This window comes from Gopherus flavomarginatus, chromosome 2, assembly GCF_025201925.1.
Source record: "Gopherus flavomarginatus isolate rGopFla2 chromosome 2, rGopFla2.mat.asm, whole genome shotgun sequence".
In the NCBI taxonomy this organism is placed as follows: domain Eukaryota; kingdom Metazoa; phylum Chordata; order Testudines; family Testudinidae; genus Gopherus; species Gopherus flavomarginatus.
In genome coordinates, this window is record NC_066618.1 from 2,293,284 (window position 1) to 2,317,569 (window position 24,286).

The 24,286-nt window shown below is 44.9% G+C and overlaps 1 pseudogene; it reads right to left on the reverse strand.

Moving 5' to 3' along the window:
* Positions 1 to 4,729: 4,729 nt before the first annotated feature.
* On the reverse strand, positions 4,730 to 11,886 carry LOC127045996 (stonustoxin subunit alpha-like; annotated as a pseudogene).
* Positions 11,887 to 24,286: the final 12,400 nt, after the last annotated feature.

Sequence of the window (24,286 nt, forward strand, 5' to 3'; positions counted from 1 at the left end):
CACCTTGAATATGGACGTTGGACTATAACCTCTGAACTATTTCTAAAAGGATTTTTGGCAACTACAAACTCATCTCTACTATGTATCTGAACCTCAAAAATTGAATTCAAGTCTGTCTATAGAATGATCTTTTAACCAACTCTCTCTCTCTTTTCTTTTTTAATAAATGTTAGCTTAGTTAATAAGAGTTGGCTATAAGCGTGTATTTTGGGTAAGATCTAAGCTATAATTGGACCTGGGTATGTGACTGACCTTTTGGGGTTGGAAGAACCTTTTCTTTTATATACTGAGATAAGATTTTCAGTAATCATCATCATATCTAATATGTGTGTCTGGATGGGGGCCTGAGGCTGGGTACTTTAAGGGAACTGCATTATTTGCACTTCTGAGTAACCAGTGAGATAATACAGAAGCTGTTTTGTGCTTGTTAGTAAATCTAAGTATAGGAATATCCACCAGCTTTTGAGGTTTAGTGCCCTGTTCTGTTTGCAGCTCACTCTAATTGAGTAACCTCAGCTGGCTGCCATGGGCATCATTGTCACAACAGTGAAATCTTCAGTGAGCTTTGGCCCCAAAAAGGAAGCTTACAAGAAGTGGAAACTCAGACAGATGACCAGGGAGGAGTATAAAAATATTGCTTGAGTATGCAGGGGTGTAATCAGGAAGGCCAAAACACCATTGGAGTTGCAGCTAGCAAGAGATGTGAAGGGTAACAAGAAGGGTTTCTACAGGTATGTTAGCAACAAGAAGGAGGTCAGGGAAAGTGTGGGACCCTTACTGAATAGGGGAAAAAGCTGAAGTACTCAATCATTTTTTTGCCTCGGTCTTCACAGACAAGGTCAGCTCCCAGACTGCTGCCCTGTACAGTATGGGGAGGTGGTGAGCAGCCCTCAGTGATGAAAGAACAGGTTAAGGACAATTGAGAAAAGTTGGACATGCACAAGCCCATGGGTCCAGATCTAATGCATCTGAGGGTGCAGAGGGAGTTGGTTGATGTGATTGCAGAGCCATTGGCCAATACGGACCCTGGATTTCAGAAAAGCAGACATTGACTCCCTCAGGGAACTGAGGGGCAGGATCCCCTGGGAGAATAACATGAGGGGGAAAGGAGTCCAGGAGAGCTGGCTCTATTTTAAAGAATTCTTATTGAGGTTGCAAGAACAACCCACCCTGATGTGTAGAAAGAATAGTAAATAGGACAGGCGACCAGCTTGGCTTAACAGTGAAATCCTTGCTGATCTTAAACACAAAAAAGAAGCTTACAAGAAGTGGAAGACTGGACAAATGACCAGGGAGGAGTATAAAAATATTGTTCAGGCTGCAGGAGTGAAATCAGGAAGGCCAAATCACACTTGGAGTTGCAGCTAGCAAGAGATGTTAAGAGTAACAAGAAGGGTTTCTTCAGGTATGTTACCAACAAGAAGAAGGTCAGGGAAAGTGTGGGCTCCTTACTGAATGAGGGAGGCAACCTAGTGACAGAAGATGTGGAAAAAGCTAATGTACTCAATGATTTTTTTGCCTCTGTCTTCATGAACAAAGTCAGCTCCCAGACAGCTGCACTGGGCAGCACAGCATGGGCAGGAGATGACCAGCCCTCTGTGGAGAAAGAAGTGGTTCATGATAATTTAGAAAAGCTGGATGAGCACAAGTCCATGGGGCTGGATGTGCTGCATCCAAGGGTGGTAAAGGAGTTGGCGGATGTGATTTCAAAGATAATGGCCAATGGTTCTGCAAACTACTGGCGATCGGAGAAGGTCCTGGATGACTGGAAAAAGGGTAATGTAGTGCCCATCTTTAAAAAGGGGAAAGAGGAGAAGCCAGGGAACTACAGTCCAGTCAGCCTCACCTCAGTCCCTGGAAAAATCATGGAGCAGGTCCTCAAGGAATCAATTTTGAAGCACTTAGAGGAGAGAAAAATGATCAGGAACAGTCAGCATGGATTCACCAAGGGCAAGTCATGCCTGACTAACCTAATTGCCTTCTATGATGAGATAACTGGGTCTGTGCATGAGAGGAAAGCAGTGGATGTGTTATTCCTTGACTTTAGCAAAGTTTTTTATACGGTCTCCCACGGTATTCTTGCCAGCAAGTTAAAGAAGTATGGGCTAGATGATTGGACTATAAAATGGATAGAAAGCTGGGCTAGATCATTGGGCTCAACAGGCAGTGATCAACGGCTCCATGTCTAGTTGGAAGCCGGTTTCAAGCAGAGTGCCCCAAGGGTCGGTCCTGTTAAGATAAGTTCCTGTCTGCCTCCTAAAAACTTGCCCATACCGGTATTGCCCTGGCCTCTTCTTTTGTCATTCAGTGTTAAACGCATTCTAAACTATATGCATTTCCTTACCTTTCGGGGGCGAAGCCAGACTTTTAGGCACCTGCTCCCCTACTTGATGTGAACTTTGCTTGTACCAATCAGAAACGAACACACACAGTTTTTGGGCCCCATCCCCTATGACACTTCTATGATGTCATAGTGGGTACTTTAGGCTGGTCTGCCATGTGCAGGCAGAAGAGGAGAAAGAAAAAGAATCCTGTATACCTTGTGCACACCCGTAACCGAGCCTGATCACCTCGAAGCCCCTCTCAGTTCAAGTGTTTTAAGCAGAGTTTCTATGTTTGCCAGTCATTATGAGTTGGTTTGTATTCGTAAGTATTGGTTATTACTAAATGCTGCACCTGTGTTTATAAATATTGTTTACTGCATCTTTGTTTATAAATATTGTTTGATAGTAAATACTTTAGCCATTGTATGTTTTAAGTTCCATTAGCCCTATTAGCTAATCATACGCTGCTCCCCTACCCCTTGTAACTATCCCCAATAAAACTTTAAATTAATTAATTTTAGTTGTGTGCGTGCCTGCAGTTTGCATCGTGACCCATACTCTCCTTGCATCCCTTACCTACACAGTCTATTGCCACATGCAGCCTGGTAAATAACAGGTCTGCATTTTTCTTTCGCCCCTAAAAGTACGTGGCAATCTACAGGTCCTGGGGCCAGTTTTGTTCAATATCTTCATTAATGATCTGGAGGATGGCGTGGACTGCACCCTCAGCAAGTTTACAGATGACACTAAACTGGGAGGAGTGGTAGATACGCTGGAGGGTAGGGATAGGATACAGAGGGACCTAGACAAATCAGAGGATTGGGCAAAAAGAAACCTGATGAGGTTCAACAGGGACAAGTGCAGAGTCCTGCACTTAGGACAGAAGAATCCATTCACTGTTACAGACTAGGGACCGAATGGCTAGGAAACAGTTCTGCAGAAAAGGACCTGGGGATTACAGTGGACGAGAAGCTGGATGTGAATCAAGAGTGTGCCCTTGTTGCCAAGAAGGCTAACAGCATTTTGGGCTGTATAAGTGAGGGCATTGCCAGCAGATTGAGGGACGTGATCATTCTCCTCTGTTCGACACTGGTGAGGCCTCATCTGGAGTACTGTCTCCAGTTTTGAGCCCCATACTACAAGAAGTATGCGGAAAAATTGGAAAGAGTCCAGCGGAGGGCAACAAAAATGATTAGGGGTCTGGAGCACATGACTTATGAGGAGAGGCAGAGGGAACTGGGGTTGCTTAGTCTGCAGAAGAGAAGAATGAGGGGGGATTTGATAGCAGCTTTCAACTACCCGAAGGGGGTTCCAAAGAGGATGGAGCTCGGCTGTTCTCAGTGGTGGCAGATGACAGAACAAGGAGTAATGGTCCCAAGTTGCAGTGGGAGAGGTTTAGGTTGGATATTAGGAAAAACGTTTTCACCTACGTAGGGAGGTGGTGGAATCTCCTTCCTTAGAGGTTTTTAAGGTGAGGCTTGACAAAGCCCTGGGTGAGATGATTTAGCTGGGGATTGGTCCTGCATTGAGCAGGGGGTTGGAGTAGATACCTCCTGAGGTCCCTTCCAACCCTGATATTCTATGATTCTGTGAACGCCTGTGGTTACAGTAACTTTAAGCATAGGACAGAAAGCTGGTTTGTGTCTCTCACCTCCCTCTCCTATTAGTCCTCACAACAGATAGCTCCCCCCTCTCCATCATTTCCAACTCACCCCTCCATTCCTGTCCATTTATCCATTAGCATTTTAGATGCCACATGTGCACAAAGTAGTTGATTGAATCAGTGAACTTTAAGAACAGCTGTGTTTTCAGGGGACTGTATCTCAGGACTCTCCTGCTCAAAGGACACAAATTGAGTTTCAGTGATATTGCAGGAAATCGTCATATCTGTGGAGACCTGTCCAGCCACAGTGAAAGCTTTCCACCTACAGATCCTCTTGGCTCCTCTGTCCACATATGCTCAGTATGATCCACTTAGTTAACAAACAATATTATTTACCTGATAATGTTCAGAATTGTGCTCCCTCAAAGAGCATGGGGCGCCATTTACTCTCTGGGGGTTACCCTCAAGTGAGTGAGACCCTTGTGCCAGGGTCGGAGCCATGGCTTGATCCCCAGGTCTGGGCAAAACCACATGGATAAAACATTCAACCTCTAGAAAATTGGGGGGACAATGAGGGGGTGTTGCATCTTGCGAATCCTTTGGTCAAATGACTCCAAATTTGGATCACTGACCCTAGCCAGTGCCCCTTGAGGCACACCAAATTTCATGGCAATCAGAGTAACCATGATGATTTTAGAGCACTTAGAGGAATGAAACTTTTCGCAGAAACCAGGTTGGAACCTTAACTTGACCAGACCCGTCAGTCCAGTGTAATTTTTACACCCGCGTACACAGCCACCAGTCAGAATCCGTAGGGCATCTCAGGTCTCAGTCCATCAATGGTACAAGATTCAGTTCTCTCTCCTGTCCTTCGTTCCAGCCATTTCTCTTTCCCCTCATGACATATAGCTCCTGCTTCCTCCTTATATTCCACCTTATACTCCCTTATATTGACTCCATCTCCAATGACAGTTGGACTCTCCCAAATGAGGGTGATGGCAAATGAATCTACAGCAGTTGCTACAAGCTTCCCAGGAGGGCAGGTAGAGGGAAGAGTTTTCACAGGATCACTCCCGTCGCTGGTCTCGCTGAGCCCTGGTTTGCTCACTGCAGCATATCGGAACTGGTACTCAGTGTTTGCATGTAGTCCTGTTACTGTGAATGTCATTTGTGTGTTATTTACATCCACACCTGCCCAGTTCTCCTGCCCTACAATTCTGTACTCTGCCCGATAGCCGGATATCGCAGCCCTGCCATAGGCTGCTGGGTTAAACGTGAGCTGCACACGGTCATGTCTGATTCCATCAATCAGGGGAGGAAGAGGCTTTGATGCAGGCTCAAAGTTGGTGCTGACCAGCTCTCCATCCTCATACAGGTAAATGACAGTGCCTGGATTGTCCTTGTCTGGAACAGACACCACAATGAACCGAGTCATCCCATTAGATTTGTTGACACTGACAAAATGTGAAAGGGACTCTGCAGTTCTTCGAGCTTTTTTCTTTATTTCATTTTCCTCAAACCATGCTTTGGATTTTGGTTTATCAGCGACAGAAATGGCTGATGCAGGATCATGAGTTTCCTTTATAAACTGGGCCTGAAGCCATTCTTTTAAATCTGACAAATACGGCTCCTCTTCATGCAGTGAGGTGAATGTAAAAGAAACGACAAAGTGAAGCCCGGGGTCAAAAACTATTTTATCTCGTTCTCTCTGGGAGGGCACCACTCCTGCCTTGCTTAGGGCTCTAAGTTGTGTCACATAATCCATCTCTTCCTCCTTTGTACCTAGAAATTCACTGAGTTTCAGGGTATTGAATGGAGAGTGATCGTTGCCAGTTAAAATGTCCACCAGGATGTTTTCCTCTTTTCCACTTCCACAGATAGATGGTAAGAGTCCTGCTAGTTGTGTCTGAAAAGTCTGTCTGTGTTGCTTACACAGATCATTGAATTGCTGGATTGTCCTCTGGATTTCAGGGAATTTTGTGGCAATCTGTTTCTTCACCGCATCATTACATCACACGTCTAATCCTGTCAGTTGGTCCAGAGCAGTTTGTACATCAAAGATGAGTTTTGTGCTGATCTCACGCACCAGCTGAGCAGCTCTGGAATTCAGCTTGATCAGTGGATACAGCCAGACTGTCACTGGTACAGCCTTCTTCTCATTCTCACCCAGTAGTTTGGGGAGGATGGAGTATGTTTTCATGGCATCTTGGTAAGTAACTGGATTGTTCTCAAGAGCAAAATCACCATAAAACTTACAACTAAGTTTCTCAGCTTGTGCTTTCTCCATGTCATCCATTGTGAGATCTCCTTCCCCTTCAATAGAAACCTGGGGTATCTTTTTTATGATAATCTGGAGTTTTCCCTGTATGTCTTGTATGTTCTCAGATGAAGAAATGTCCTGATCAAAGACAAAAACAGCCTGCGCCCCATATAGCACAGCCATGACCACGTGGGTGGCCGTGTGTTCTTCAAACACATCAGGGTAGGAGATATTATGGTGCTCTAAATGGCTCATAGTCAGCTGCTTAAACTGTGTTGTAGCTGAGTACTGGAGAGAAACACGGGCTTGATGTTTTGATGTCTTGGTATCACTTAAATATTCTGCAGCTCCATTCACTTCTACCAGACCAGACAGGAAACTGGCCTACAGCGATGCTGTGACATTGAGGGCAGAGGCCTTGTCATCAGTGGTGTCAGATGCAATAATCTGAAATTCAGTCTTGGATTGTGGTTTTGTGTCTACATGATTTTGAAGTGTCTCCAGGTTCCATAAAGTGATGCCTAGAATAGTACAGACAGACACATGGTAAATGGCAGAGAGGGTAAGAAACCTTTCTGTTCTGTAACTGCAAGACATTTTCTAACATTGAAATACGAGCTGAATGTCCCTGAACAAAGTGTCTGATCTGGTAACATGCTTCACTCACTGTGTCTGTATGAGAATAAAAATAGATTAACATACATTTAAAAGTCTAACAAATACACAATGATTGCTCTGCATGATTAAAATGACATTTTTACTGTAGCCTGCTGCACTTAGGGCAGTTTCAGCAGCTGATAATGAGATTGTTACGTGTACATGCAGTTATTATCCAAGTGGATCCCAAAGCATGTAACAGACTGTACTAGCTCCTTCTCCAGTACAATATCTATACACTTACATTAAACAAATCTTTTACATTAAGAATGTGAAGGCTGCAAAGCCAAGCAGCCAAACGTTATGAAATAACTAAGATTAAAAATCTGTTTTGCGGTAGGTTTTTGAGACTCAGCCCTCTGGCTGAATCACACACCGTCTGTATGTGAAGCAAATAAACCTCTGCTGAGGTGACACAGCCCAACAAATGGTTGGTCCTCTCTGGCGGGGTCTTCAGTCCCATCTCAGGGTCTATTCAAGGACTAGCCCCTTCTAGGGCTCCAAAGAAAACTTGTCCCCTTCTCCACCTGACTTTATATATTAGGACACCATCTTTAATTACATGATCAAACATTATCTTTTCTACAGAACTCCTCGTTCAATGCACAGTTGGAGTGGTTCTCATCTGAATGGTTATGATCCAATATTTATTTTTATACTACTGTAACCCTTCTGCCAGGTGAAGTTAGCAGCAATAAGGGCCAGGTTCATTATCTAGGGGTTCCTTTCAACAATACAATACAGAACTAGATCAAGCCCCGACCCAGTAACAATTACACACCACCCCCCAGGCACCTCTAAGAGGCAATACTTCCCTTCTCGCAAGCACAGAGTCTGAGTGTAGCAAAACCCTTTTAATAAAAGGAGGGAATTAACTCAGCATTAATTTTGGAAAACACCACAACTATGGCTCATAAATACAAACCATGAGCAAAAGACCCACCCCCAAGTAAGTTGGGCAGTGTCCTTTTCCCCTCAGGGTCTTAAGTCCAGCAACCCAAAAGTCCCTTTAACGTGCCCGTCCATTCTCTGTACTCCAGTCACAGTTGCTGTCCTTGGCCAGTGCAGCCCCAAAGTTCAGAGATTCATCCGCAGAATTCACTTCCCATCTTGTGTGGAATGTGGGGGTGGTGGGTGCATAAGGAGCCACCTTGCATGCTATACTGCCAGGCACTTGCTTGTCACCCTAATGGCCAATTGCTATACCTCTCCACCAGCTACCTGCCCACCAAGATGTCTTCAGCCCCCATCCCACCGAACACATCTCTCAGTGATTTCAGCTGTTAGTGGGGGAGCCTCACTGCTAGAGCACATTGGGCAGTCTTTTCATAATAGAGACAATATCCCAAAGTACATCTAATACTTAGACTGAGGTATCAGTGATTTTAGCTCTGCAGTATGTAACAAGACTCAATTAAGTCTAAATTAGCTCTTTTGTAATACTATGAAGAAAGGGATCAAATGGTGTCTAGAACCCTTGAAAAGTCTCCCCCCCCCCCCTACTTGTCCCCACCTTCAGTCAACTCAGCAGGCATTGAAACCCATGTCCCCTGCCTAGTGAGTGCTGTTCAGTTAAGGGTGAGTCCCTCCATTGTGGTATGCCAGGTAGTCATGCCGCCCTCAGTTCACACAACAATGATAACAACCCTTTACTACTCCTGCCCCAATAACAAGGAGACTGGGGATTCAACACCAGCCACAAGGGATCATTTGGGCAAGCAGTTCCATCATGCTGAGCACCTAGGCAGGGTGGGTGTGTCCATGCAAATTAGATCAGCTTCTGAAGTCTTTTTCCACAGCTCACCACTAGATTTCAGGGGAGAGCTCATCCAGACTCTGTTTACATTACATATTCAATATGTGGCCCCAGGGCTTATGTACGTACACTATTCAAACCCTGAATTGAATCCAGAACTGTTAATTTCCTCCTGGCTGCCCATCACAATGTGGAAGTAGAGAAAGAACTGACAGGAATTTGAAGGGGATTCCAATGCAAACAGTCCTTCTGTTAGCAAGAGTCAGGCTAGCTGTAACCCTAATAATGCGAGATTTGTAGAACTGAGGATTGTGTGAGGTGAGTGGTAAAGAATTGTGTGAGAAGTTGTTGTGACCTTGTGTAGATAAATATGGAATGTAGAGTCTAAATAGATGTGAAAAATAAGTTATCAGGATGACCTAGGTATAAACAAAATGCAGCTGTTGCTCATTATTGTCTGTAACAAAGGTATAAATGCTTGCTGTAATTGTTTACCTGTAGAAAGACATGCTTAGGTCTCTCCCTCCAGGCAATTGCTAGAAATAATAAAGTATCTGATTTGCTGCACCCAAAAGAGAGTGAGAACTCTGTTTTTTGACAGCAGTAATATCTAAGTGCTTCAACAACATTAATACACTTTTCTTCACATCACTCCTGTGAAGTAGAAAAGTGTTAATATCCCTATTTTAGAGGAGGAACTGAGGCACAGAGTAAGGACAAAATTGTCAAAAACATCCACTAATTTAGGAGCCCAACTTAAGAAGCCCAGGGCCTGATTATTTTTCAGAGCTTTTAGCAGTTTTATAGAACTTTACATGTTTGAGTGCAGTTCCCATCGACTCCGGTTGCAGCTGTGAGTGCTCAATGCTTCTGAAAATCTGACCAGTCACTGGAGGGGAAGGCAAGACACGTCTTCCACTAGGTTTTGCAGCTATTTGCGATCAGCAAAGAAATGTAGGGCCAGCAAGTTAAAGAAGTATGGGCTGGATGAATGGACTATAAGGTGGATAGAAAGCTGGCTAGATCATCAAGCTCAACAGGTAGTGATCAACGGCTCCATGTCTAGTTGGCAGCTGGTATCAAGCGGAGTGGCCCCAAGGGTCGGTCTTGGGGCCAGTTTTGTTCAATATCTTTATTAACGATCTGGAGGATGGCATGGACTGCACCCTCAGCAAGTCTGCAGATGACACTAAACTGGGAGGAGTGGTAGATACGCTGGAGGGTAGGGATAGGATACAGAGGGACCTAGACAAATTAGAGGATTGGGCCAAAAGAAACCTGATGAGATTCAACAGGGACAAGTGCAGAGTCCTGCACTTAGGACAGAAGAATCCCATGCACTGCTACAGACTAGGGACTGAATGGCTAGGAAACAGTTCTGCAGAAAAGGACCTAGGGGTTACAGTGGATGAGAAGCTGGATATGAGTCAACAGTGTGCCCTTGTTGCCAAGAAGGCTAATAGCATTTTGGGCTGTATAAGTAGGAGCATTGCCAGCAGACTGAGGGACTTGATCATTCCCCTCTATTCGACATTGGTGAGGCCTCATCTGGAGTACTGTGTCCAGTTTTGGTCCCCCCACTACAGAAGGAATGTGGACAAATTGGAAAGAGTCCAGCCGAGGGCAATGAAAATGATTAGGGGGCTGGGGCACATAACTTATGAGGAGAGGCTGAGGGAACTGGGATTGTTTAGTCTGTAAAAGAGAAGAATGAGGGGGGATTTTGATAGCTGCTTTCAACTACCTGAAAGGGGGTTCCAAAGAGGATGGATCTAGGCTGTTCTCAGTGGTGGCAGATGACAGTACAAGGAACAATGGTCTCAAATTGCAGTGGGGGAAGTTTAGGTTGGATATCAGGAAACACTATTTCACTAGGAGAGTGGTGAAGCACTGGAAATGGTTACCTAAGGAGGTGGTGGAATCTCCATCCTCCATCCCAAAATCCACTAGTTAAAATTTGTCCTTGAAATGTAGAAAGTCTTCTAGTTTACATACTTAGTAGTATATGTAAAGGTGCATGGGTTGTATTAATCTGTTTATTCTAAAGTTCTAGGAAGAAATCAAAGCCAGTGAGGTTCCCCCACTGTCTGCGATTTGGGAGGTGTGTCATAAACAGGTAGTTAAGGGTTAATGTCTCTTTTACCTGTGGTTCCAACTAAGTATCCAACTAGTGTCCCCGTGTCTCTCCACGTGGTAGCCTTCTTTCCGCCGACTCTCAAAATTTCCCTTCGCTCCAAGGGTATTTGAGAGGCATCTGGGCCTGGGGATCTTTGGTGTGATGGTGGTGTAATGAACTGCACTCGGTTGGGGTTCTTGGGGCAGCTGGCCTTTATATGTCCCAGTTCATTACATTTAAAGCATCGTCCAGCTGACTGGTCACTGGGCCGAGATGGGTTACTGGAGACTGGTGAGGTGGGAGAATAAGGTGTCTGTGGATTTCCTTGGGTTGTAGGTGGGGTCTTGGGCTGCCCTCGGTTGTAGGGTTTATTGTCGGTGTGCCCCCTGGGGTATTCGCTCCCCTTGACAGTAGCTTTTTTCTTTTCTGCCACTTCCATCCATTTGGCTCCAATCTCCCCTGCCTCGGTTACCGTTTTGAGTTTCCCATCTAGCATGTACCTTTCTATTTCCTCAGGAACACCATCTAAGAACGGCTCCATTTGTATCAGGAGGTGCAGCTCGTCCATATTGTTAACCTTTGTTCCTGATATCCAGGCCTCATAATTCTTTCCAATGTGGTAGGCGTGTCGGTGAAATGACACATCTGGTTTCCACCTTAGGGCTCTGAACCACCGACGGGCATGCTCAGGTGTTATCCCCATTCTGTATCTGGCCTTGGTTTGAAAAAGTTTATAATCGTTCATGTTCTCCTTAGGCATTTCAGCCGCCACCTCTGCTAAGGGTCCACTGAGCAGCGGCCTCAGCTCTATCATGTACTGGGTTTCAGAGACGCTGTATCCATGGCAGGTTCTTTCAAAATTTTCTAAGAAGGCTTCAGTGTCATCACCTGTCTTGTAAGTATGAAATTTTTTGGGATGTGGAACAATAACTGGCGAAGGGTTAGTAGGATTGGCTGTGTCATTCTGTTTAGTTTTTGCTAATTCCATGGCCTGCTGGTGTGCCTCCCTTTGGAACTCTATTTTTCTTCTGTGGTTTGCGTCTTTGGCTGCTTGTTCTCTTTTGTAGGCTTCCTCTTTGATTTTTTCTTCTCTTTCTCTCAGCTCCACCTCTTTTTCTCTTATTTCTATTTCTTTTTGTTTTCTTTCCATGTCTCACTTGTGGTCGGCATCTCTGAGGTGTTTCAGGTCCAATTAAACACATACAATTTAAAACCAAAAACACAATTAGGGGTAGTAACATTAGTATGCCAGTAGTTGTGGGAGACCATCCAGAAAATATGTTATACCAATGGTAGGCTGTTATGTTTTTCTGTAGCGGCAATTCTTAACATGTCCCCATTTGTGTGTATAATATGAATGGTCCAGTTTTCCACATTTTTTTTTTTTTTAGGAACTATGTTACCTTTTTACTTTTTAACAGATGATTGGTAACTATTTGCCATTCAATGCCAAGATTGATAGAGAACTGAGCTAAATCAGTGCTTACAGTAAGCTGAGACTCTGTTGTTGTTGTTGTTGTGGCAAATAGTAAATGTGATTATTGGTAAACACAGTACTTACATTACATTTACAGTTGTCTTCTGGTGGGTTGCTAACACTTTTTAAACACTTTTCCCCAAGAATTAACACATACGCATGGCCCATTATACAGTACTTTGGATTATCTGAAAGACAAAAAGAACATTTTTCTACCCCTTTTGGGGTGGCATTGATTATTACTTAAAAGATTCCTTTCTTTTACAAATACCCTTGCTGATTGCAGGCAAAACAGAGGAATTACCCCCATATTTTCTTGTGTTTTGTTGTTGTTGTTGTTGTTTGTTTTATAGGCAGGCCAGGTTTTAATGGCTTCTACTTTTTAAGGGTTATGCGGAAATTATTCCACTGTTTAGCTATTAAATTCATGAGGTGGTGTACCTCAAGTTTTTCCTCTTATATAGCATACCAAGTTTGTAATGTTTTTCCTGCTGTGTTAAGCTTTAAGTTTATTCACAGGTAATAGCTGAGAAGCATCCTTACCATATTACTTTAAAGGATTTTTCCAAAAATCATACACACTATAAGTTGTTACAGGGGTACTTACTAACATTAAATTTATTTTAATGTTTAATATTAACAATAACATTAGCATCAAATCTATTAAAGGTATCTTGTTATACCATGCCTTTTATGTAGGCAGTTTGTTTGCTGACCAGGTACGTTCTTTATTTGCAGCTTCTTTTGTGCTGGCAGTTCTTACCTTTCTTTATCAGTTAGGTAATTTGCATCAACACAGGCTTGGCTTTTGGAATCAAAGCCATCAGCAGAGCTCAGAGACTCTTAACACACAGGGATCTGAAAAAGAAAACACAGCCTATTGCGGCTTTTTTTGGAGCCCTAATAGGATTTTAATTCAACAGCACGTTTCATTTGCATTTTTTTTTACCCGTTTCTACAATATACACTGCACACGTCCTAGGGAAAATGCACATTCTTTCTATACTATAACATTTTAAAAATATTAGCCATATTTATTTTTACATAAGGTGTAACTGTTTGTTTTGTTCTTACAGAGTTTTCATGTACTCTTATAAAAGTGATAGTCTGATTACACAGAGCCATTTTAAGGCTCAGTGTTTTTAACATTGCTTCTTTTTGTTTTGTGAACTTCACCTCTGCTGTTGCTTCAGAGGGTCACTGTTAATTTCTTATTCCTTCATTACAGCTTTTATCTGCTATTGTTACAAAAAAAACCCAAACAAACAAAAAGACTTCAGAATCTCTCCCTATTCTCCTGATTTTGACTGCCCTATTGCAGCCATGACTTGGTCTTTATTTAAAAAATTTTAATTTTTTTGTAAAGCATCAAGTTACCCCTTAAGGGTTAAATGCTAAATCCCAAAGCCAAACAGCACTAATTACCTGGGTCTTGCAAAAAGGTCTGTCAGTTTTGCAACTTCGAATTAAAGAGTCAAATGAATTTTTAGTGGCATTAAAAACAAAAACAAAACCAATTTATCTCACACCTAGAAAACAGGAGTTTTACAAACCAGAAGTGTTGGTTTAGATTCTTAGAACGTTACATATTTTCACAGACAAATAGATACATACACATATTCTTTTCCTTAACATTTCTTTACACTGCTTTGTTTTTACATAGCTGTATATATAGATATAGATATATGGATTATTTACAGGCATTCTTCTGGAAAAGGGCCCATTTTCCCTTCAGAATGGTTGCAAAGAAACCAAGAATTCTTTCTCTTTAACATGGTCCTTTTTAACATTTTCCACAAAGTTTAACAGCTTAATTCTCTTCAGCCTCTGCAGAGTTAACTTTTCACTCTCTTTTCTTAAATCACTTGTTTATGTCCCAAAATGACACCTTTATCACCTCAGATTTCACCATTTTAAGTATTGTTCCAGGGGTTCATGCCTGCACTTACTGCTTTTCTTACTCCTGACACTATTACCTTAGGGCTTTCAACCTGTTTTTCAGTTTGTTTATCTGTTACTTGCCTGCTTGTCTGGGCCCGATCCTGCTTTTTTTTTTTTTCCAATGAACCGTTTGTGAGTGATACTGTGGTCATTTCACAATTTTGAAAGAAATGTTCAAGAAAAGGGACCAGGAAGGGTGGGGGCTAGTTGAGGACCCCCCCGCCCCCCCCCCCCCCCCCCCCCCTTACTGAATTGGTAGTGGAACACTAAAGAATCAGTTTTTGAGGCAGACAACAAAGGGGAACAGAACAAGGGGCTTTTTGTCCTTTTTACAATGAGATGGGAGTATGAAGGGGGTTGGATCGATCCGGGGTTTGGAGAACTGGGTAAAGGGGAGCGCTCAGTCTGGTGGTGAGAGAGGAGGCTTTTAATAAAGCTTGTAACTTATTATTTGAATATTTGAGAGAGGCGAGTTTTGATTTTGTCCACCTATGATTTGCCTCTTGCCACCACTGCATGAAACAATTAACCTCTCCTTTAGCCAATTTAGTTTTAGGTTGGCTGAGTTTGTCCTTTAAGACGTCCACTCAGTCTTTGTTCCAAGATTTTAACAGTGGCCGCTGAGTTTTGGGATCCCCCTGAGTTAGCCTAAACCATTTTTCCAGAAATTTAAGGGAGTCTGGACCCTTTTTACAGGAGTCTGGACCCATCCTAAATACATAAAATGAGCCGGCATTCATTTAGGGAACTGTCCCGACTTAGACGTCTGGTTACCAATACAGGAGGACATCACACACCAATCACACAAGAAGGAAATTCGGGTTCGTCAGAGCGATGCCCAGTGCAACACACAAAAGGAGCCCACAGGCTACTGCCTCAATTGCCCTTGCTTTCACACCAGGGGTTTTACCCAAAGTGCGGTGCGGCTGCGATTGTGCAGATTCCACTCACTCAGACCGCGGGGACAGGAACCCCTTGGTTGGCCTATCCCCGGACGGAGACGGCACCCAGGCTCAAAACACTCCACAAGAGGACAGATAGACACAGAAACAGGACAGTCCTCAGTCCGGACAAAACACAGAAATAATTACCTGACCAGATTCCTGATGTCAGATCCTGGGATCCCTACCAGAACAGAGTGGGAACCAACAGGTTCGATGGCGTAGACCTCACTGTGGCTGTGCACCTTTCCACTCTAGTGGAGGACCGCTTGGGCCAAATGCCCAGGTGCCGGCTGCCACGGTCATCCTACAAAAATGGTCAGGAATCACACAGCCCTAGTGAAGATGGTTGCCATCTCGGTGGAACCTCCAAATTGTCAAAGTTAGAATCAGGACTCACAATTTCTCAGACCACTCTATTTTATGTTTCAGGTTGGCAGGTTGCCTGTGGGCGAGGACTGGCAACCTGCCCACTTGTTTATATGTTTCAGGTTGGCAGGTTGCCTGTGAGCGAGGACTGGCCTGCCAACCTGAAACATATTCTCACCAGTAACTGCACACCGCACCATAATAACTCTAGCTCAGGAACCAATCCATGCAACAAACCTCGATGCCAACTCTGCCCACATATCTACACCAGCGACACCATCACAGGACCTAACCAGATCAGCCACACCATCACCGGTTCATTCACCTGCATGTCCACCAATGTAATATACGCCATCATATGCCAGCAATGCCCCTCTGCTATCTACATCAGCCAAACTGGACAGTCGCTACGGAAAAGGATAAACGGACACAAATCAGATATTAGGAATAGCAATATACAAAAACCTGTAGGAGAACACTTCAACCTCCCTGGCCACACTATAGCAGACCTTAAGGTGACCATCCTGCAGCAAAAAAACTTCAGGACCAGACTTCAAAGAGAAACTGCTGAGCTTCAGTTCATCTGCAAATTTGACACCATCAGCTCAGGATTAAACAAAGACTGTGAATGGCTTGCCAACTACAAAACCAGTTTCTCCTCCCTTGGTTTTCATACCTCAACTGCTAGAACAGGGCCTTATCCTCCCTGATTGAACTAACCTCGTTATCTCTAGCTTGCCTGCATATATATACCTGCCCCTGGAAATTTCCACTACATGCATCTGACGAAGTGGGTATTCACACACGAAAGCTCATGCTCCAAAATGTCTGTTAGTCTATAAGGTGCCACAGGATTCTTTTGCTGCTTTTACAGATCCTGACTAACACAGCTACCCCTCTGATACTTGACACCCTTGGGAACAGTTAGGGTAAATAGCAGCAATTTGGAAATCAGTTAATGGAAGGGAGAACCTAATAGTTCCCAAAGTGGCATTTAACATAGTCCATTTAAATCCCGTCAAGGCTGATTTTCCTGTGGATTCATACCACAGCTGCTGATCATATACTTGAATGCCATCTTTAGATACGGAGATATTGGCAGTGTGAGCAGGGGTATACCGAATTAGGGTACAGGTTATATTGTTGGTTACTGGAATAGCCTCTGGCAAGTCCTGTGGGTATATATTTGGTTGTTTACTAGTGAGGCTACTAATTGGCTACAATTTAGAAAAAAAATTATTTTCCCATCCCCACCCCAAGTTCATTAAGGAGGAGAGGTTAAGGAACATTGAAAGTTTCATTTTCAGGTAGTTTTGACTAGCCTCCGCAAGCTATTCTTCGAGATTTCGTAGTCTTAATTTACTTAGCTGTTCAGCAGTGAGGCAGCAAGGGAGAGGTTACTAGCACCATCACCTTGCTTGGTTGGAGGCTTTATGATGTCCTCAGGTGGAGTTTTTTAGCAAGGCTCAAAGGCTCAGTGGGTAGTGACAAACTTCCTTTTAGAGCACTCGTCCGGCCGCTTGCAGATGAAATGTCTCTCTGCCCACGTCCACACTACAGGGTAAAATCGATGTTATTAAAATCGATTTTATAAAGCAGGCTTTATAAAATCGATTTTGCGCGTCCACACTAGGGCTACTTACATCGATGTTGAGCGTCCATGTTCCCTGGCGTCCATCTTTTCCCTGAGCGTTGCACTCTGGGTACCTATCCCACAGTTCCTGCACGGGTCCCTGCCCTTTGGAATTATGGGTTACTAGCCCAGTGCATGATGGGATCAAAGTCCCCGTCCTGGGTGGTTCTGGGTACAGCCCCCCCCCCCTCCTGTAAATGGCACACAGTCAGTTCGCGCTGTTTTTACTGGCTGCAGTGAGGGAAACGCCATTTTGCAGCAAGCATGGATCCAGGTCTGCTCTTGTCCTTGATCGCGAATGCTGTAAATAATTCACGCATTCTCGTTCTATCACTGCTGACCCATGATGCAGAAATGCAAGAGAGAATGCTTGAATGCGGGGACGACAGCGATGACGAACTGGAGAACGAGTTTTCTGACTCCCCGGGCCCCTGCACGTTGGAGCTCCTGACGGTTATGGGTGAGGTTCTACCCGTTCCGCGCCGCTTTTGGGCACGGGAAACAAGCACTGACTGGTGGGACCGCATAGTCCTGCAGGTGTGGGACGATTCGCAGTGGCTGCGGAACTTTCGCATGCGTAAGAGCACTTTCTTTGAACTTTGTGACTCGCTTTCTCCTGTCCTGAAGCGGCATAATACCAGGATGAGACCAGCCCTCACAGTGGAAAAGCGAGTGGCAATAGCCATATGGAAGCTTGCAACGCCAGACAGCTACCGGTCAGTCGGGAATCAATTTGGAGTGGGCAAATCTACTGTGGGGGCTGCTGTGCTGGAAGTATCCAAAGCAATCATTAAGCTGCTGCTTCGAAAGGTTGTGACTCTGGGAAACGTGCAGGCCATTGTGGATGGCTTTGCTGCAATGGGATTCCCTAACTGTGGGGGGGCCATAGATGGAACCCACATCCCTATTTTGGCACCGGAACACCAGGGTGCCCAGTACATTAACCGCAAGGGGTACTTTTCGATGGTTCTGCAAGCCCTGGTGGATCACAAGGGACGTTTCACCAACATCCACGTGGGATGGCCAGGAAGGGTTCACGACGCACGTGTCTTCAGGAGCACTACACTGTTTAAACGGCTGCAGCAAGGGACCTACTTCCCTGATCAGAGAATAACAGTTGGAGATGTCCAAATGCCTATAGTTATCCTTGGGGACCCAGCCTACACCTTGATGCCCTGGCTAATGAAGCCATACACAGGCAGCCTTGACAGTGCTCAGGAGTTGTTTAATTACAGGCTGAGCAAGTGCAGAATGGTGGTAGAATGTGCATTTGGCAGGCTTAAGGCGAGATGGCGAACGCTTCTTACTCGCTCAGATCTTAGCCAAACCAATATCCCCTTTGTCATTGCTGCTTGCTGTGTGCTCCACAATCTCTGTGAGAGCAAGGGGGAGGCCTTTATAGCGGGGTGGGAGACTGAGGTAAACCACCTGGCCGCTGATTATGCGCAGCCGGACACCAGGGCAATTAGAAGATCTCACCAGGATGCTGTGCGCATCAGAGAAGCACTGAAAAGTAGCTTCCTCATGGGCCAGGGTACAGTTTGAATGCTGATTTTCCTTTCAATTGATTGCTGCCCTCCCCGTCTATGCGGTGTTGCTGCTGCAAGATACTTTGCCTGCAGCATTCCTCAATTGCTTGCTTAGGTTACTTGCGAGAGCTGTCCATTGGAAACATATAATTCTGTATTTCCCAATTATTACCTACCTCCACCATTAGCTGCTTCCGTCTGCTGCTAGGCACAGTACCTGCAACCTTCCTTAACTGCTTTTTTATTGAAAATAAAGTTACTACTATTTGTTACAAGAATTGTGTTCTTTATTTAAAATCAGACCCTTTCATCAATCAAGCATCATGCTTGTTGTTACAATACTGTGCATGAAATTTCATAACTCAGCGTTCTATGGGGGACGGAGCGAGGGAGGTTTGGAGGAAGGGGGAGGGAGGTTTGAAAGAAGAAAGTGCATCAGAGAAGACAGAACAAGAATTCTCATGGACCAGGTTACAGTATGGCTGCTTTCTTTGTTTTCCCTTTATTACCCATATCCCCAATTGTCAAATCCTGATGCTGATAACTAGCTTCCGTGCAGCTTTCCAAAGCTGCTTGCTTTAGTTCATTACCAAACTACAGTCACACTGCCTTAATAGCATGACCTGAGAGTAAAAATAGGCAAAGGTGCCATGGGAGAAGTTTGGATCATTAGAGGAGGGAAAAAACAGGACACAAAGGGCTTTTCAATCTAATGAAAGCCTTCTGGTTGGAGTGTCCGCAGCAGTGGAGGGGGCTGGTGCAGAGAGCCTTCCCCCACGCGTTCTTACACGCCTGGTTCTGGAAGGTGTGGGACAGGGTGAGTACTGAGGGAGGTTATACACGGGCTGTAGGGGCATTCTGAAACCACAGAGCTCTTGCAGCATATCGCGGAGGATGTCAGTCTGATCACGAAGAAGATCCAGAGTTGCTGCTCGCCAGCGCTGATCTTCCTGCCACCTGACATCATTTTTTGGCGTCCCTCCTGTCTTCGCGTTGGTCCCTCCTGTCTTCGCGTTGACTGGCAGCCTCCCTGTACTTTGCGACCAATTGCTTCCAGTCTCCCTGCAGAGCTCTCTCTGTACGGGTTACTGCCATAATTTCGGTGAACATGTCCTCACGCGTCCTCCTTTTCCTTAGTCTTCTTATGATACCCCCCCCACGTAGATGAGAAGCGAGAGGGAGGCTGGAGAAATGTGCAGCTGTGTGTGGGGGGGTGGGGTTTGGAAAGAGTGATAAAAGAATCATAAGAGACACATTTCACACAACCATACATACAGTCTTTCTCCTCACTGACCTGTGCCTGTTACCGAACCTTGAACATTTTACTTTACCACAAGGTCACCTTAGGATTCCTTTAATACTTATTGCTTGTGGCTGAGGACAGAGAGTTCTGCTCAGACGCAGGTCAGGGGAGCACACAGACCGTGCCCGGAGAAAATGGTAAGTTAATAATGGCTAGTAATCCCTGTAGTAGATTGTACTGGTAATCAAGCTACTCTCCTTCCCTGCTTTGCTCTCGCGTTCCCCGAACAAGCAGGTCTCCTTGCCTGCGGTTTGCTCGGTGGTTCGGGGAACGCGAGAGCAAACCGCGGCGAAGCTGGTCTCCTTCCCTGCTTTGCTCTCGCGGTCCCCGAACAAGCAGGTCTCCTTGCCTGCGGTTTGCTGGGTGGTTCGGGGAACGGGAGAGCAAACCGCGGCGAAGCTACTCTCCTTCCCCGGTTTGCTCTCGCGTTCCCCCAACAAGCAGGATGAATCCGCCCTGTTACAATGGAGACTTTTCTAAAAACCACCTCATGGGTCACTGTTTTAGGAAAGGTTTTTAATCTACTTGGTCAGTGACTCTAAGTACAGGTAGTGATTTGAAGCACCCAGTAAAAAGGCTTACATTAAACCGAAGCTTTTAGTAAAAAAAATTACACTCACCAGAGGACGGTCCCTCAGCTTCATTTTCTGGAGTACTGCCTTGAGATGGCTGGCAGGGAACCTCAGTAAGGGTGAGGAAAAGATCCTGGCTGTTTGGGGGGATAAAATGCTCTGTGCTCTCTGCTGGAGCCTCCTCCTCTTGGTCCTCATCATACTGATCATCGCCATCAAATAAATCTTCCGTAGTTGCAGGAATCACGACACCCACCTCTGAATCAACAGACAAGGGGGGGTTCGTCGTTGCGCTGTTCCCCAATATTGCGTTAAGCTCGTCGTAGAACCGGCATGTTTTGGGGGCAGAGCCTGACCTGCCCTTTGCTGCTTTGGTCTTCTGATATGCCTGTCTGAGCTCTTTCACTTTCACTAGGCACTGTAACGAGTCCCTGGTATGTCCCCTCTCCCGCATGGCATTAGAAATTTTTTCAAAGGTTTTCTCATTTCGTCTGCTCGAGCGCAGTTCTGAAAGCACTGACTCTTCTCCCCATACAGCTATCAGATCGAGTAACTCCTGTGTGCTCCATGCTGGAGCTCTTTTCCTATTTTCAGGAGACTGCATTCTTCTCTCTGCTGCTGAGAGCTCCACGCTGTGCAAGCAGGAAATGGAATTTCAAACTTCCCGGGGCTTTTCCTGTTTACCTGGCCAGCAGAAGAGTACCTTTACCTGTGTAGAGCGGCCACTAGAGCACTATGGGATACGTCCCGGAGGCCATTAACTTCGATGGCCGTCCACACTATCATAAAATCGATTTTAAAAAATCGATTTTGGGGTTACTCCTCTCGTTTTGATGGAGTTCCAAAATCGATTTTAGGGACCCTTAAAATCGATTTTATGCACTCTGTAGTGTGGACGGTTACAGCTTTAAATCGATTTAGAGCTCTTAAAATCGATTTAAAGCTCTAGTCTGGACCTGGCCTCTGAGTAGCACCTGGAGCAGCTGACCCCATATTCATCCAGGTAGACGCGCTGCCCTTCTCCTCTGACCAGAAACAGGTTGTTGAATATGGTGCCGTTGGTCCACTTGCAGGGCTGGCCCTCGCCTTGTTTCCTTTGGAGGCCAATCCAGTGGTAAGGGACCCCTTTATAGCGCAGCATGAAATCCAGCTCCGGCAGGGAATCAATGGAAGGCAGAGAGGCGTTGAGGGAAGAGCAGTGGCTCTGGCTGTTGTTCCGGTTTCCTTCAGTCTCTGAGAAGTAGCAGCATTTTCCTTGGTATCCCACCCAGCCATCCAGGCACGCAACAGTGACGTAGGGTGGGCAGCCTGGGCAGGGGGGAGGCTTTCTGGCTGCCAGTGCAATTATGGTGATGATTAAAGTTGTGACGACAACAGTAACGATAATGGGGATTCGTTTATCTGTGATGCATTTTAGGCTGAAATCAACATTTCTTCCCCTTTCTTTCACTGGTCCGTGACCCGGCAACATTACGTCAGTCACCCCTTCACTGTAGACCCAGTTCTCTGGTTTCAGCGAGTGGCAGAGCTACTGTATATAAAAAGACCTAACACATTTCATTAGTGCCTGGCAATAATTAAGCATTGTGTCATCTATTAAATGTATGTCCCCCATCTGAGTCAAAGCCAGCAGGGCACTGTCGGTGGAAGTGGTCACTGTTGCTATTCACAGGTATGCCAAAGTTTTACAACAGGTTTGGCGTCTGCCTTTTCATAGGGAAATACATTACTAAAACTAACACATACTTATAAGAGCAGCATTTTGGCATATTTATAAAATCAATTTGAATATTTACAAAGGGTCCCCATAGAGTGAGGTGAGCTGCCAGTCTAGTCCGGACTGGCTTTTTACTGTTGTGTGCCAGACAAATAGGGCAAGAATTACAATATCGTTGAGCCATGATTGAAAATTTTGGGGCATCCCTTTGGCAACATGACCATTAATTACACAGAGCCACCTTAAGGCTTAGTGTGGAGTACTTACTACAGTTTTTATTTGCTATTTGTTACCAAAATAGATTTTAAATTTTTTACCATTTCTTTGGCCTTGACTGCCCTGTTGCAGCCACAACTTTGGATTATTTTCTTGTTTAGTTTTGTGTTCTGGTAAAAGTATATAACAACACCAATTATTATAAGACAAAAATTATATGCACCAAGAGTTTGTACTTAGTTTTACTACTTAATTTTCTTTAATAACCACAGAGTTAACTTTTTTTTTCTCAACTTCCTTAAACCACGATTGCCGTTTGTTTGGGACCGATCCTTTTTTTTTTTTTGCATTATTTTTTATGGGTACAAGCATTGTTTTACTACCAGTTTGGCAAGGAGAGTGGGCTTTTTGACTAAATCCCCTTTTATTTATTTATGCACAGCTATTTACAACACACATTACATTTAGATGCATTTTGTTTAATAATTAACATTTTTTTTATCTCTGGTTTTTGAGGCAATAACAACCCCTTAGCACTGGTACATTATAAAAGAGAATAATAACAGGGCTACAAACAACAAACAAAACAGGGAGAACAACAACATAAACAGCACAATAAAATTCCTTTCTCGGTATAGTTTGAGAGAGGGTTTCACTATATTTTGGGAAATGGTCTTGCTGGGTTCAGGCAAATTTTAGCCAGCTGAGCAGACCCAATGTGCCCAACCTGGTCAGCATGATCGGCTCACAATGCCCACAGGGAGGGAGAGACCTTAACCAGCAGTTCCTGTTGCAACGAGGAAGGGCTGGAGTCAGTGTCCCCCACAGGAGCTTGCTTCTCCTGCAATAGAGCTAAAACTTCGTTCTGCACAGGATCAGGCACCTCCAGAGACACCCCGTCAGCGGAGCAGAAAATGGTACGGTTCAATTTACACAGCAAATTCTTTTCCAACAGGTTGACAGGAGAACATGGACTAAGGAGAAGCGCAAGATGAGCCGAAAGGGGACCAACAGAGACAGAAAGTGGGGATGAGACAGGGTGGGGAATAGGAATATTACCCACTTCTATCGCGGCTGCAACCTTTGAAGAGGAGTATAGACAGAAATTCCTGAGCCCTTAGGGTGGAATGTGAGGCTCTAGTATCTATTAAGCATAGGGTAGCAATGCCATTTATTAAGCATGAGACTGTAGGGCTGGTTTGATCGACTGGCAGGAGTGGGGTGATGACGCTAGCAGTCTCCTGGCTCTCCTAGCAATTAGGCGGAGGCGGGGGTGGATTAGGGAAAGACTGACAACTAAGGACAGGAGCTTGGTTTGAGACTCCTCCAGGACGCGGAAAACGCTTAGGAGAACACGTGGGACAGTTCCTTATATGGTGGCCTTCCTGTTTACAGTAGTCGCAGCTTTTCTATGAGGGCGTTCGGTTTTCCAGTGCCCTTCTTGCCCACACGAAAAGCAGGCACAGGGTTTGGGTGGGGGCTTATCCCAGGCAGGGGCTTCCCCTCTGCCGTCCCCAGTACTGGGTTTTGTTTGGGTAAACTTTTACTAGTGTCCTGCATAGTTTGAATTTGCAGGGCCATAAGCTTAGACTCTGTCTCATCCTTTTTTTTCGTTTCCAACTGCCTATGAAAATGTTGTGCCGCAGCTAAGATACCTTCTAAGTCTTTTCCTTCCCAATTCACAAGAGTAACCTTTAGTTGCTCGCTAACCTTAGGCAGAAGGCCCTGCACAAAAGCAGCCACCACAGCTTCTTTGGCGGTACCCTCTGCATCATCTATCCCCGAATACCGTTCAAACACTTGTTTTAAACGTTCCATATAATCAGCAGGGTTTTTTTCCCTTAGCTTGCTTACAGGCATTTATCTTCGTCC